Raw genomic sequence first — 13,544 nt, forward strand, 5'->3', positions numbered from 1 at the left:
TGGTGTCTCTCGACCTCAAGGACGCTTATTTTCATGTGCCGATCCATCCAAAGCACAAGAAGTACCTGAGGTTCGCGTTTGGCGACTCACACTTTCAGTTTCGGGTCCTGCCGTTCGGATTGACCTCCGCCCGAGGGTCTTCAACAAGCTCATGGTAGTGGTGGCAGCGCATCTCAGGAAAGGGGGGATTAACGTCTACCCCTACCTGGACGATGGGTTGATCAGGGCGCGCTCTCCCGAGCAAGTCCTGTCAGTCACCTGCCACTCCCTCCACAAGCTGGGCTTCTCCCTCAACTTGAAGAAGTCCCATTTGACACCAACTCAGAGGCTCCAGTACATCGGAGCAGTGCTCCACACGTCCCTGGGGTAGTGTTTTCCTCCCCAGGTGAGGGCTCATCACATTCTGCAGATGTAGCACAAGTTTCAGCTTGCCCAGAGTCTCCCAGCGTTCGAGTTCTTGAGATTGCTCGGCCTCATGGCATCCTGCATTCTTCTGGTGCCAGAGGCCAAGTTGCAGATGAGATCTTTGCAATGGGCACTCAAGCTCCAGTGGTCTCAGTCCTCCGGCAGGATGTCGGACTCTGTTCAGGTGCCGTCCTCGGTCGCCCAGGACCTTCTGTGGCGGGCCGTCGAAGGCAATCTGATGAAGGGGGCTCCTTTTTGGCTACCCTGGCCGGAGGTGACGATTGTGACGGACGCATCCCTCACGGGATGGGAAGCTCATGCCAACGAGTTGACAGTCGGCGGTCGTTGGTCTCCGTCGGAGTCCAGACTCCATATCAATCTGCTGGAGCTGAGGGCCGTCAGGCTTGCCCTGAAGGCTTTTCTGCCGACTGTGCGAGGAAAGAATGTCCTGATCCTGAAGACAACATAGTGGCCATGCACTACCTCAACAAAAAGGGGGGTACAGGGTCACTTCCTCTGTGCAGGGAGGCGATGCAGCTATGGTTCTGGGCAATCCAGAAGGAAGTTTCTATCTCGGCAGTTCATCTGGCCGGAGACGAAAACGAGACGGCGGACGTTCTGAGCAGGCAGAGCACGATCTCTCACGAGTGGCAGTTGGCTCAGGAGATTCTCCTGGAGATCTTCGCCCTTTGGGGGACCCCGCAAGTGGATCTCTTCGCCTCCAGTGTCAACCGGAAGTGCGAAAGATTCTGCTTGCGGGAATTTCCTCCAAAAGGAGCCTTAGGAGATGCGTTTGTGGTGGAGTGGTCATTCCCACTGCTGTACGCGTTTCCTCCAGTCCCCGTCATCCCGCAAGTGCTGCAGTGGTTACGAAGTTTCGGTTCCCGGATGATCCTCATTGCTCTGCCGTGGGCCCGGAGGACATGGTACCCTGACCTTCTCGACTTGTCCATCTGCCCTCCACGTCGTCTTCCCTACCGAGACGATCTGCTCTCACGGGAGGGGGGTCAGGTTCTCCATCCAGAGGTCAGATCCCTCAACCTTCATGCTTGGCTTCTGAAAGGTTGAGGTATAAGGATTGGGACCTCCCTGAAGACGTGATGGAGGTGTTGCTTTCGGCCCGAAGGCCAGCAACAAAGTCTCTGTACCGTTGCCGTTGGCGTAAGTTCTGCGACTGGTGCAGAGTTCAGAATGTGGATCCTTTTGCATGTGACATCCCCATGGTTCTGTCCTTTTTACTTTCTTTGGCCCACAGGGGCTTGCAAGTGGGTACCATTAAAGGTTACCTGGCGGCGCTGTCCATCTTTAAGCGCTCGTCTGAAGAGTGTTCTTATTTTAAAATCCCTTTAATTTCACAGTTTCTGAAAGGGCTCACTAATGTGTTCCCTCCGTCACCTTTCCTGGTGCCCGGTTGGGATTTAAACCTTGTTCTTAAGTTTCTTATGGGTGCTCCGTTTGAGCCTTTACATTCTTGCCCTTTGAGGCTGTTAACTCTGAAAACTGTGTTTTTAGTTGCGGTTACTTCCGCTCGCAGAGTGAGTGAGTTACAGGCACTTTCAGTTAAGCCACCCTTCACTGTATTTCACAAGGGCAGGGTTGTCCTTAGAGTTCGTCCTTCTTTTCTTCCGAAGGTAGTGACAGAATTTCATTTGGCCCAGAAGGTTGTTCTTCCGGCATTCTATCCTCCTCCGCATTCTGGTAAGGAAGAGGAGAGGCTCCATAGGCTTGATCCTAGGAGAGCTTTAAGCTTTTATGTTTCACGCATGTCCCGGGTCAGAGTGGACGATCAACTCTTTATTGGTTACGTTGGCAAGCTGTGACGAAACAGACTTTGTCTCGCTGGATTATTTTAGCAATCTCGGAGTGTTACCGCTTGGCTGGTAAGGATCCACCGGCTGGCTTGCGGGCCCATTCTACCAGGGGTGTGGCTGCATCTACTGCCCTGCAGAGGGGTGTTCCTATTCGCAACATCTGTGATGCAGCCACCTGGGCTTCAGTACATACATTTGTACGTCACTATTCCCTCGATTCCATCCGAGGACAGGATCTGGCCTTTGGCAAGGCGGTCCTTTGCTCTGCTATTTGATTGGCTATTCTAAATTTTGATTCTAAATTATTTCTCTCCTCCTTGCTCTGGTACTGCTTTGGGAGTCTGTCATAGATATGGAATACGTCGGAGGACCCAATCCCCTCGAAGAACAAGTTACTTTCTTACCTGGTAACGTTCTTTCGATGGGATGGTCCGACGACGTATTCCATATCGCTCCCGCCCTGCCTTCCCCGCTGCAGAATTTCTTTTGCGATTGCAGCTTACGTTCTGCAAGGCTTTGTCTCTGACTGGCAGTTGACTGATGTCACACGTTCTGGGGGAAAAAACTACAACTGAGGCTACGGGCGTCGTGCGTCCTACTTATCACATCGGATGACGTTGGACGTCGGAGGAGGTCCTCGACGACGGCTCATCGACGCAGGACGCAGACGCCGAAAAAAGTTTCCGAAGCAGCACAGCTCTGGTGATTACATGTCATAGATATGGAATACGTCGTCGGACCATCCCATCGAAAGAACGTTACCAGGTAAGAAAGTAACTTGTTCATCTGTGGCAGTCGGGTACAACTTACTAATATTTATTGCAGCAGGTACAACTTGCTAATATCTATGGCAATCGGGTACAAATTGCTAATATCTGTGGCAGTCGGGTACAACTTAACATTTATGGCACCAGGGTACCGTTGAGCTGCGAGCATACTATACATTGGTTGTAGTACAATTATGCTAAACATTGATGCCGGTATTATTATTGCATGAGTGGTGATTATAAAGCAGTGCAGTGACACTTGGATGCAATATAGCCGGACCAATGTTAGTGGGGGAATAGGCATCGTGTGGAGTCCAGTGCTCGCTGGTAGATTATACTGTATGGCCGTGGTTGCGGCAGAAAAAGAAAGTTACGCTTCCGATTGGGATCATGACGAATATTTCCGTGGTACAGTGATATTTTGGATTGCTTCAGCTCGGTGCACTTATGCTAACAGGGTCATTGTGCCTGTTCTCGTTGGTGAGCCGTGATCCATGGGCTTCACCTGGTAGGGGTATGGTCGGTGGAAGGGTGGAGCCTAGGAGGGATAGTAGCGCCGAACATTAGTGCAGTAGTGGATTATATGCTGGCCTATATGCAGCTCCGTTGTAGGTACTGGCATCTCGGGTAGTCTGTGTCAGGCTCAGGCAGGTGCCTTTTACATGGCCTTCGACACAGGCTGGCTTCTGCCTACCGGCAGATGGGATTGGCTGTTATTGGTGTAGGCACCCAATCAGCTGATCTATGTCGTATCACAGGACGAGGTCGGGAGAAAGATGTTCAATCAGGCAGCGGCAGCCATTTTAGGAGTGGGAAGAAACTCTGATGCAACGTTCATTTCTAGGCTAACTCGTACGGGTGAAGGCGAAAATAATTCGATTGTGCTCAGTGGGTCGGAATGGGCAAGATGTGTAAATTAAAGTGCAGGTCTGCACGGGGAGTTGGCGGCGGTCCCAGGTTGCCAGTAGGGCTTACCTTTTTCAGCTGGATATGCGTGTGCACTGCTCATGCAGTGCATGGGTTCGGGAATTTACACAACCGTGAAGCACATGCCACCACAGTCCAAGCAAGGCACACATTCACGACTGTACATATGCACACATAACCATTAAGCCAGTAAACTACCATACTATCTGCCACACGAAGTAGGCTCCAAAGGGGCCGAAGCACTGTGTGACTCCATAGTACAGTACATCAGCGCACACCCTGCTAAAGTCCATCAAGCTATTGATGCACTATTTCCTGGCTACTAACAGGCACACAAGGTACCCAGGACCTCATTGAAGGCAGCAGCACCCCGGGCACACCGGACCCCAGGAAGTGGAAATAAATTGCACTGGACATGCCACATCTTGGAAGGGGAGTGCCAACAAGACACCCAACACACTCCTATCCAAGGGCACTGCTGCTGCCACCTTTTGGAGGCACACACACACCTGTCATAGCTATTACAGTGCCTGTGGGACCTCCCACCACTGTTAGTGAGTCTGAGGACCCACCCAGGTGCCCACAACATGCAGGCACGGGACCAGGCCACTGCACCAGCTGACACTGCAGCAACCAGATTCTGCCACCACTGCCTCAAACTTTGCAGCTTTCCCGGCGAGTCAGATGTCCTCGGATTCATCCCCCTCTCCCTTGTCATCTCACTGTGCCATCCGTTCTCACCATCCCGGGGACACACATTACCAAAGTCAGGATGACGAGGAGCAAGCTGGCCGGGCACCTGGCATTGAGAGAAGGCACCCCATCCATCTCCTGGGCCAGTGCAGGAACACAGCCTAAATACCTTCTTGGAGTGGCTCAGCCAGATCGAGCACCAGCTAGATGCAATGCAGCAGATAACCCATGCGCATCTGGGACAGAGGCAATGCGTGATGCAGTGCTGGGTGCCTGCAGGCGGGTGGCCACTTCCCTGGACCGTCTGTGTCGGCGTTCAGCAGAATCACTTCCAGCAACACCCTCATGGGTCAAAGGGTGCAGGAGTTGGCTGAGAACTTGTCTGCCTCACATGAGACTATGATTGCACAAGACTACGGGAGAGAAGAAGCACACCCTTTTGTTTGTAAGAACGCTTAGTATGATCTACAGTATTTTGGAGCTCCTATGCCTCATAAAAACGTATTTGGTTTTTAAAGAGCGCGGGGGAGAAAACAAATGACTCGGGTATCAAACGTCAGCATAATTATAAACACAATAGAGTTCCTATTGGTAATAGGTACTCCTGTCCCCTGCACACGGTTGGGTACTGGAAAGAATTAGTTTTCCAATAAAAATTTAAGTATCTTCGATTATTTAGTGGTTTCACAATATGGAAATTTGAAAGATGCAAGGTAGGTACATCTGTAATTATTTGTCAAATAACTCAATCTCGGAAATTCATTCACTTTGTTAGTTTCTGTATTTTTAAATTTCAAAAAGCAAAAAAACAAACTTTTTTTCCCCAAGTTTTTATTAACAGTTTTCAGAGAAACAAGTAAACAAAATCCCCCTTCCCGCCGCAAATCCCTGATTGGGGTTAGGTGCCACCTCAACATCAGTTTCAGCCAAATCTCCCGAATTTAAAGGGATCTTGTAAGTTTCGGAATATGAGACCACAGCTTTACCCATTCCGGTTCTTCTATGCCCGTCCCTACATCCTGCACCCATTTGACCATGTAATTCCTGGACTGCAAGGTTTCTTTCCGCTTAATGAGTTTATAAATGGAGACCACCCCCATGTCTCCCGCGTCAGTGACTAAGTACTTTTTGAACTGGGTGAGGGATCGAGAGGCCGCCTGCTTGACCGACGGCTGGGAGACCTAGTGCCTGATCTGGAGATAGGAAAACCTCTGCTTCTCCCCCAAGCCAAAGTCTTTCTTGCACTGCTCAAATTGTTTCACCTCGCCCCCCGCCACCATTCCCGCACCATCCGGCAACCCCCCTGGAACCAAGGAGCAAAGGTCGGCGCATTGGTGGCTACTGGAGTGAATTGTGGGTTACCATGTAGGGGGTATACGGGGATGGGAAAGTGGTAATGGCTTGATCCCAAGCATCGCCTGTAGTCGATGTTATATCACTGCAAAACATTTGGGTAGGCCTATCGTGCCTTGGGAACCACAGAACCCCATCCAGGTTCTTCCCCACCACTGCCCTATCCATCTACCTCCACACCTTCCCTCTGTCACTTCTTTGCCAATCTCTGATGACTCTAATCTGTGCCGCGAGATAGTGTACCCTAAAGTCCGGCTCCCAACCACGATTCAATTTCGAGGGGGTCCCAATCCACCAGTTTCGATTTCACCTTCTGAAGGAGCAGAGGGTAGTTTGCCGTGTATAAATCCCCTGTGGTCTTGGTCAGATATATTCCCAAATACTTTAGTGAAGAGTCAATCCATCTATAGTTATAAGCCTTCCTGAGGTCCTGGACTGCACTAGCTGGCAAGGTGAGAGGGAGCGCTTCAGATTTGTGGGCATTGATTTTTAGCCCTGCTACTTGGCCGAACCTGTTCAATTCCCTCGCCACTGCTAGCAAGGAGGTAATCGGTTGGCTCAATGACAATATCATGTCCTCTGCGAAGGCAGCGATCTTGTAAACCTCGCCTCCAAACGGGAATCCCTCTATATCCTCGGCCACTCTCAGTCTCCAGGAACGGTTCTAAGTGAAGGGCGTAGAGGAGCGGTGACATCGGTCAGCCTTGCTTAGTGCCCCTTCCTACCCGAACAGGGGCTGACATTGGGCTGTTTATTGCTAGCCGAATTACTGGGTTACGGTAATTTGCCCTTAATCGCGTGATGAACCCCGGCCAAAACCCCATTCCGCCCATAGCAGCAAACAGAAACCACCATTCGACCCGATCAAAAGCCTTCTCGGCGTCAATCGCAGGGAGAAGGGCCAGGATGTTCTTTTTCTGTGTCTTTTCGACCAGGTGGGCCAGTCTTCTTACATTGTCCCATGTTTGCCTGCCTTTAATAAAACCCGACTGGTCACATTGAATTAGTTTGGGGAGGATTGTTTCAAGGCAGTTGGCTAAAACCTTGGTGTGAATTTGGGCATCTACGTTAATTAAAGCTATTGGACGGTAGGATGTGCAGTCGGTCGGATCTTTGCCCTTCTTGTGTATTAGAATGACTTTGGCTTCATTCATAGAGTTAGAGAGATTTCCCATGGACCCTATGCAGTTAAACAATTTGGTTAGAATGGGGATTAAAACTTCTTTTATGTGTTTTATAAAATTAGGATACAAACCCATCTGGGCCTGGGGCTTTGCTGGACGGGAAAAGCAAACTTTTTTACATATGAGTTCAATTCACTCCACAAACAATTGGAGAATAGGTCAATAATAACACTTCCAAAAACATTTTTTTTTTAAATTCAGAAATAAATCACTTGATTGTCTACAGAGCTCTACGCGTTTCGAGAGATTGTCTCTCTTCGTCAGGAGCAGAATTAATTTAAAAGTATTCAAAGAATATTCAATTCCCAAAAGAACTTTTTCACATTCAAACGTCTTTCTTTGTATATACTGCCATTTCGTTGTGAGATCATGGAAACGTCATCTATTGGGGTCAGTGTTCTTTATGTAGTGATAATCTGCAAATTGTATGAATCCGGATAGCGTGCACTAACTAAAATCTAACAGGTAAACTCTGTGACCACTACCGTACACAATAGAAAGAAGATTATAGTCTTTTTCTCTAATACCAAACTAATTTTCACAGATGGCATGTTTAGTCCGACACAGACGACAAACACACCAATTATTAATAATATGCTTTTAAATTGCTGTGCGATCGAATTATAAACATGAATATTCACAAAATACACACTTAACATTCTAGGAGACACGTATGCAGATTTCACCAAATATGGAATTGGTGGGGACATTTAGAGTGTGCTAGTATTGGATTAGCAAGAAGACCTATCTCACCCACAATCCGGTACTAACCTTACTGATGTTTAATTCAGCAATCACAACAGTCATCAGAATAATCATTTATTAATATATATATTATACAATTTGCAGATTATCACTACAATTACACTAATTTCTGCGGTTCTTCGTGGGAGCGGAATCTTTCCAGGATCGACTGCTTCCGTTTAGGCTCAGCTCGACGCTGCATGTCTTTACGAAGATGATGGCGGTCATTGCAACAGCCCTCAAACTGCAGGGAGTTTATGTATAACAATATTTGGACGATTGGCTCCTGCGCATTCCTTGTCCACAAGCCGCAACGGCCAATCTGCAGTCACTCCTCCAACTCCTGTTCTATCTCGGGCTGTCAGTGAACTTGCAGAAATAGTCTATGACGGTTGCTCAAGATCTGATCTTTCTAGGTTTACGTTGGGATACTGTCAGAACTAGAGTGTTCCTGACAAAGGACAGGATTGCAGACCTATCAACCACATGCCAGCTTTTCCTGCTGTCTTCCCACATGCCGTCCTGGTGGTTCCAGAGACTCCTGGGCCTTATGGCCTCATGCGTGTTAGCTCTACCTCTTGCACGACTGAAAATGAGGTGCACTCAGCTTTCTCTTCAGAGCTGCTGGTCTCAGGCTTGGGATCCAAACTCCAAGATCATTCCGATTCCATTTTCTCCATAATGGCAGATCTTCAATGGTGGTCTTCCACCAGCAACATTTCGGTGGGAACATCCTTCCAGGAGACCTGCCCACAGGTAACAGTTACTACAGACTCCTCCCTTCTAAGGTGGGGGGCGACTCTGCGTCACCTCGAGGTGTCTGATTTGTGTACGTCCCAGGACAGACTGTACCATATCAATTACCTAGAGCTGCTGGCAGTTTTCCTGGCGCTCAAGGCTTTTCAGCTACTATCAACAGTGTGATTCGAATTTGCACTGACAATTCCATAGCGATGTTCTACATCAACAAGCGGGGGTGCACCAGGTCGTCGTCTCTGGTGGATCTAGCTATCCAAATTTGGAATTGGGCGATCCAGCACAATTTCTGGCTTCAGGCAGTGCACATTCTGGGTCACATCAATGTGTCTGCAGATTCCCTCAGCCGCCAATCTGCGGCAAGTTACGAGTGGGAGATGAACACTGACGTTCTCACTAAAGTTTTCCATGCAACGGGGTGCTCCTGTGGTGGATCTGTTTGCAACCTCAACCAACAGGAAACTTAGTCTTTATGCTTCCGGGGACAGTCTTGGGGTGTCTTCCTTGGGGGATGGGCGTGAGATACCTTGGGACAATATTAAAGTTTACGCCTTTCCTCCTTATCGGTCGCTCTGGAAACTCGGGAGTGCTTCCAACTGCACTCTCCTCTTCATAGCTCCTTGGTGGCCAGCCACGTTCTGGTTTTCGGAACTGCAGCACCTGTCAGTGCTCAACCCGATCAGGTTGCCGCTGATTCCTGACCTCCTTCAGCAGAGCAATCAGTCGTTCTGGAACCCCTCCCCACAATTCTTCAGCTTGGTGGCATGGCACCTGAGTTCCGGTCCCTAGCGCAGTTCAACCTGTCAGAGGATACCATGCGCATAATTCAGGTGGAACGTAAGACTTCTATGAGGGCTCAGTATAAGAGCAAATGGCTCCGATTTTGTCACTGGTGTCTAGCTAAGCAGCTTGAGCCATGACCGGCTTCTATTCACTGTGTCTTGTCTTTTATATCTAACTTTGCAGCCTCTGGCATCCATATCTTATCATGTAAGACATACCTATCCGCCATTGCGGTTTATCTGTCAAGAGACAGTTGCTCTTATTTACTGACAAACCCAGTCATCAAGAGACATTTTGCATTCTTCTTCATCTTTTTCCTCCGGTTAGTCCTCGCGTTGTGTCATAAGCCGTTTGAATCTATGGCTACTACCGAGCTCAAATACCTTTCATGAAAAGTGGCCTTCTTGATTGTGGTAACATCTGCGAGAAGAATAAGTGAGCTTCAAGCTCTCTCTGTCGAACATCTGTTCCTAACTTTCTACAAGAATAAGGTTGTGCTTAGCACTCATCCTTCTTTCCTTCCCAAAGTTGTCTTTGAGTTCCACTTAAACCAGTCAATAGCCTTACCGGGTTTCTTCCCGGTCTCCGATGCGGAGAGGTTTGTACACAACCTAGACGTCAGATGAGCTCTGAAATTTTACCTCGACAGAACAAGCAAACTTAGAAGTTCTTCACAACTCTTTGTTAAGTTTGGTGACCCAAAAGGGAAACCTGCCTCAAAGGCATCCATCGCTCGTTGGATAGCTTCATGCATCTCCGAGGCATACAGGATACAAGGCCGTCAGGCCCCAAAGGGCATTCATGCGCATTTTATCGGTGGCAAAGCGGCTGCTGTTGCTTTCCAAAAATACGTCCCTTGGGAGTCCACACCCAAGGCTGCTACTTGGGCATCTCCTTCAGCTTTTTGCAGACATTGTTTTGACCTGAGCTCCCGGGCTGATGCCCTATTCGGCCAGGCAGTTCTTAAAAATTTGTTTCAATAAGGGAATTTCCTCCTTCCCATTTTCCTTTGGTCAGTGCTTGGGAATCTCCCACAAGTATGGAGGAAAGGGAACGGGAAGTAGGAGTATGACAATTACTTACCGCACTGACTACCTAACTCATTACTCCATATGCCCACCCGCCATCTCCTTTAATAAGTATCCTCTATTTTGCTAAATGGTCCTGGCGATAGAAAAGGACTGAAGGATGATGCACGGGCGGAGCTCAGAAAAATAAAAGGACAGAAAAGTTACTTTTTTGACACTTAAAAGGTGCTCCGGTCGCATCCCGATGGATGAAATGTCCCAAAAGTATGGAGGAAAGCGGACTATGGACTAGGTGTAAGGTAGTCACTACGGTGAGTAACTTTTTCATTCCTTTTGGCTAGTGCCACCCTTTTCTGCACCAGTCTTTACTTTGCCACATGATCATCCTTCTACTTGTAATTCGAATATTTAAGTAATTGTTCAATTTGCCACTTGCTATAAGTCGAATGCTTAAGTATTTGCTCACTTGTTGATAAACAGTTTGACATTCTCCATTTTTGTCAATTGAACTTCCGATTGTTTGATACTTAATAGCATTTGTTCTTAATCAAATAAGAGTTATCGTTTAGTTCAGTATTCAATATGATGCTCTTTCATTCAAAAAGCCATTTTCATTTAGTTCGGCATTCAGTGGCATTCGCACTCCCTTGTGCTTGCTTGCCTGCGATCCCACGGGTGCGCTCCTGTCTTTTGTGTCTTCTGACACTCCTGGCTCTTCACGTCTCCCCAGTGGTAGTCCCAGCTGCTCCCGCTCACCTCCTTAGTAGTCGGGCAGCTGGCCGCGTTGATTCTGCTTTCTCGCCGAACACGTCCTCGCATATGCTGGCTTCGGACTGCCTTCATTTTGCTCTCGCTCCTTTGTGCAGCAGGTTAGTTATTTGACGTTCCGCTTGCCCGCCTTCGATTCTGATGGCTCACGGTCCTGCAAACTCCACGCACCCTGTTCTTCCCGGGTCTTGCAGTTCTTCCAAAATCGTGGCCAGTCTTCAGGCTGTCTGGTCATGTGGCAACTCGGCAATTCTCCTTAGCCTCCTTCTCTACTCAAATAGCTGCCTCTCCTTCCTTTATACACCTGAGCATAATCTTTAAGAGCATTCAAAGGAGAAAGAAAATGTCCTACAGGTGGGTCACAGCGTTGTGGAATATCTGTTGTCAATTCTGAGGAAACCATGTGCCACCTCTTCAATTCAAAAAATATTTAGGTTTCATATATTCAAGTAGAACATTACACAGGCCGGTTCAGGGACCAACAGTGTTGCATTTAGAAAACTCTCAAAAAACTGTATCAAATGTGTATCATCTCCATATCTCTGCTAATGATAGCAGCTCTAACCTTTCAATTCTGCTTCAGTATGCCCACTTTAAGACACATTCAGTGATCCACATAACAATGAACCTGTCAGACTTTGAGTGAGGGGCTGACTTTAAGTCAATGCCCACCTGTGGAGCCATTGCGACAGATTGTTTAGACATCATTTCACCGGAGGTAAAGCCATATTCTTGGCAATAAAAGTGTTTCTTCCCCTAGCTACAAAAAACTAGATGAAGTTGAGCTCAACAGAAAACACCTCTGGAGTGTTTTAAAGGAACAAAGAGAAAAAAAGGCACACTGTCTCCACATCTTTGTCTCCTGACGATTCAACTTTGAACATGGACAGCTGCTCTCCATATTTTTCTTGTGAGGAACTCTATTTCAGCTATTCAAAGTGAATACGTAACCTTATTTATTTTAGTAGACTCCAGCACACTACTAATGAATTCGTAATCTGTTTGTTGTGGGAGCATTGTGGTTCTCAGAAATAAGATCTGTGTGCACAAATACAACAGGAAATGGGTATGGATCGTTCATGACTCAAGGAAAACAAAAGAAAAGCTGTTATGTCTGGAAGGTTTCAAATTCATATTAACCTCTGGTCGACATCCATGTCAGCAATTAGACGGGAACTGGGTTTGGTCTCCCTCGCATCTTTGTTAGAACAGAGTAAGATGAGACTTTATAGAAAGATCGTGATGGCAGACTCCTTGCCAATTTACGCTATCATCGCAGAAGAGCTTAAAAGTGGCACCTGTAAGGCTCTGAATAAATGGGCGAAAACAGTTCAAGATAGCCTTAGTGAAGTATCATGCGCGGAAGATGATCTAAAAACCAATCCTGACCGAGTAAAAAGAAAAATGGAACTCATGGACTGGATCAGGACGATTGATACTGCTAGTGCAAATAAGCTACTCTTGCACCTCCCACCAACTTTTAATAAAGTAAAAACGCCACTGAATTATTGTACAAAATTCCCGAATAAAAACATGCGAGGAACTTTTTTGAAAGCCAGATTAAATCTGCTGTTGACTCATGAAATCTTATCAATTCGACCACCAAAGATGGACAACAGATGCCGTCTGTGTAAAGACAAAGAGGAAGTGGAAACACTGAAACATCTAGTGCTAAAATGTCCGAAGACTCGGCAAAACAGAGACAAATACCTCGAATCCTGCCTGCAAGGGGCGGTAACGCTAGATGAAGAGGCTGTGTGGAACAGGCTAATCTCAGGAGAGACAACAAGATGGACTATTACAAAGGTGAAGTTAATAGAACTAGCATTCGAAATGATCTCCAATTCACTGAGTGAACAGACCGAACTAGGAATATCAGCACCAGAGGGGGTTGAGTCACCAATACCTCTAGAATCTAACCAGGAGAAGAATGACCCGGTGATCCAAATACGAGACAAATGATCGAGTTTCTTTCATCGTTCACTAACTAAATAGTGAACTAGCGATTAAATGATTTTGAAGAAAAAGGTTCTTGTAAAAATCGTTAAAATCTTTTCGATTAAAGTAAATAAATAAATAAATATTAACCTCTGGCATCGCTCTGGTCTGGAGGGTTTCCCAGAACAATGCCAGAAGATAAGATTAATTCGAAACATTCCAGCCATCACCTTTTTTGTTTTGTGTGTTCATGACTGAAGGCAGGAAAGGGAAAGCAGTTTTAATGCCTCTTGATCGGGTAGCCTCTAAGCGTTTCCACTGATCCCTCATTGGTAAGCTGTTACTAAAATCATTGTGCAGTTGTGTGCTTAGCTTCTATACCTCCTT

At 47.2% G+C, this 13,544-nt stretch overlaps 1 protein-coding gene across 12 annotated transcripts in view; it reads left to right on the plus strand.

The window, feature by feature from the left end:
• CAMTA2 (calmodulin binding transcription activator 2) overlaps positions 1 to 13,544 on the plus strand; it is a 1,813,542-nt gene that overhangs the window by 114,431 nt on the left and 1,685,567 nt on the right. The window lies entirely within an intron of this gene.

This window comes from Ambystoma mexicanum, chromosome 1p (genome assembly GCF_040938575.1).
Source record: "Ambystoma mexicanum isolate Mex_15411 chromosome 1p, UKY_AmexF1_1, whole genome shotgun sequence".
NCBI classification, from domain to species: Eukaryota; Metazoa; Chordata; class Amphibia; order Caudata; family Ambystomatidae; genus Ambystoma; species Ambystoma mexicanum.